The sequence below is a fragment of the Echinops telfairi genome, unplaced genomic scaffold (genome assembly GCF_000313985.2).
Source record: "Echinops telfairi isolate 266 unplaced genomic scaffold, ASM31398v2 ScPeMD7_31;HRSCAF=116, whole genome shotgun sequence".
Taxonomy (NCBI): Eukaryota; Metazoa; Chordata; class Mammalia; order Afrosoricida; family Tenrecidae; genus Echinops; species Echinops telfairi.
In genome coordinates, this window is record NW_022103928.1 from 25,246,124 (window position 1) to 25,248,793 (window position 2,670).

Below are 2,670 nucleotides of genomic sequence, written 5' to 3' on the forward strand. Positions count from 1 at the left end.
CCTCCAAAGGAAGAAGATGAAACTTTCTACTCCCATAAAGAATTACAGTCTTGGAAGCTCACAGAAGTAGTTCTACCCTGTCCTGTAGGGTCACTATGAATCAAAGTCAACTTGATGGCAGTAAGCTGTATCAGAATTAAGATATAGCTGTGTGTCTGTGTGTATACATAGAGATAGATAGATGCATCCCTCCATATTTGTTTGCTTCTAGACCTGTGCATAATAAAAACTGTTAGGAAGTGTCCAAATGCCAAGCTTTTACAAAACAATTGACCAAGTATACTCCAGGGCGTGATCATGTTTTGAAAGGAAGAAAAATGATCTGATCCCTCTTGATAAGAGCAGTTCTCGGTGTGACCAAGCTTTGGAAAATGCCGGTTTGTCCAGGAGACTGCAGACAAGAAAGGCTCCGTTCAGAGGAAGTCCGCAAGGCTCAGGGGAGCAGAATCAGAGCCGTGTGGAATGGAAACAGGCAGGAAGGTGACAGGCTGCCCCTGTGGGCCGGGTGAGCTATTTCCCAGATGTGGTGGAATCACCACCAATCAATGGCCCTTCTGGGCACAGTCTTTCAGGTCTGGCCACCTTCCCGGTTGAGCCTGAGCCCAGCCCACTATCACTTCTCCCTGAGAAATCACCGCTGCCTCCTTAGTGGTGCTCCGGTAGCCACTCCTCTCTCCCCAGGATAAAGGATCTTTCTAGAAAACAAATTTTATTGTGCTGCTTCCTGCTCAGATATCTTCCAAAGCTCTCCACTTGCCTCAGGAGACATTCCAAATGTCTTACTCTGGTGCAAGGCCTGCCATGGTCTGGCCCTCTCCCATCACCCCAGCCTCATCCATCACCCCTTAGTCCTCATTTACTATGTTTACCCCAGCCTCCTCTCTGCTCCCCTCTTGCCCTGGACCTTAGCACAAACAAGTCCCTCTATCTAAAATGCGGGGGCAAGGTCACTCGTGAGCCACCCCCCTTTCCTTGATCCTCCCTACCGCACATGGCCCTGGAAGCCTAAGAATCCTTTGCAAATCCTTCCTCCGTCCCCAAAGCACTTTGTAATTGTGCGCGTGGACCTGAATCTACCTCAGAAGCCTTTGCACTTTAGATCTCTAAGCAGAACTCTGCTGGCCTCTGGGAGAGCCCCCACCCAAGCCAGGCTCTGATTGGGGGGCAGCCCAAGGAATGGACTGGGGCAAAGGTGGATGGAACCCCAGTCCCGCCAAATGGGGAGGGGGCTGGAAGGAGACAGTGGGGAGAGGAGAGGTGGTGGGGCTGGCAGAGACTCCCCAGTTGGGAGGAGCCAGGGGTCGTGTGTGCGGCAGCAAGTGCGAGGGGAGCTTTTTCCGAGTCACTAGGAACCGACAGAGCCCAGAGAACCAGGCTCGGAGAACCAGGCTCGAGAGCTGCCAGCAAGCAGGAGGAGGGATGACCATGACAGCCGCACCAGGGGTTGGGCACCAGGTCCTGCTCAGCTTTCCCGAGTTCCCCCCAGGGCCTCACCCTTGGCTCTTTTTTTTCAAACAACACTTTTTTTTTGTTGTGAACTGGGTGAAGGTTTACGGAGCAGATCATCAGTTTTCCATTCAACAATCCATGATACAGTTTGTTTCATGTCACTCAGTGTAATCCGCAAAGTGGCCTCACGTCCTATCCCACGTCCTGTGTTTCCTGTTTCCCGTTTCCCTTCTCCGGGCTCTCTTAACCCTTTGTCTTTGTCCCTGGGTCAACGCTGCTCTTATGCCCTCCCGGAGATTACCGTTCCCCTCTCAGACCTATTGTCCGGCGGCCTTCGAGCCTTGGGGGTGAATTCAGGTCCAGACCTGAAAGGTGACTCTTTCTTTTCAGTTATTTTTAGTTTGAGTCCGCATTTTTTCTCTCTCCTAGTCTATCCAGGACCTTCGAATGCAGTGCTTCTCCACCTTCGTAATGCTGCGACCCTTTCATACAGGCCCTCCGTGGTGGTGACCCCCCCAACCATAACATTATTTTCGTTGCTACTTCACAACTGTAGTGCTGCTACGGTTATGAATTGGGTGACCCCCAAAGGGGTCATGACCCACAGGTTGAGAAAAGCTGTCCTAATGGGACCCACTTCAGAGCGATGGGCAATGATCATTGGTTACCATGTCATCTGGTAACAGGGTCAAGGAGGATGCCCTTGTGGGCCGTGAGTCCCCTGGACTAATTGTTCCCTATGGTCTTTGATGGTCACCACTCTTCTTTCTTCGTGGCTGGGAGAGGTCAATAGCTGCACCTTAGCTGGCCAAGCAAAAGCTTTCAGGACTTCAGCCACTGTTTACCAACATGGTCTTTGTGGGCTGTGTTGTGCCGACTGACCTGGGTGTTCCTCATGTCTGTGGTCTTGGCCTCCCAACATCTTGACCTCTCATTTGGCCCTAAAAAGGAGAAGCTGCTTGAAATTGCAGTGCTTATCACCCTGGCGACTGAGGGGAAGGTAAATCAGATCATGAGACGGTGGTGCACGCTCCCTTGTTAGGAAGCAAATGGGTGCCTGTCGTATACTTGTTAGCTTGCACCAGAGTGAAAACCCAAAAGAGACGCCATTGCTACCCACGGCCCTGTGTGATTCAGAGTAGGTCTGTGCTCTGTGGGGTTTCTGATGGCTGTGACCTTTCAGACGGAGACCACTCAGACTGTCTTCCAAGATGCCTCTGG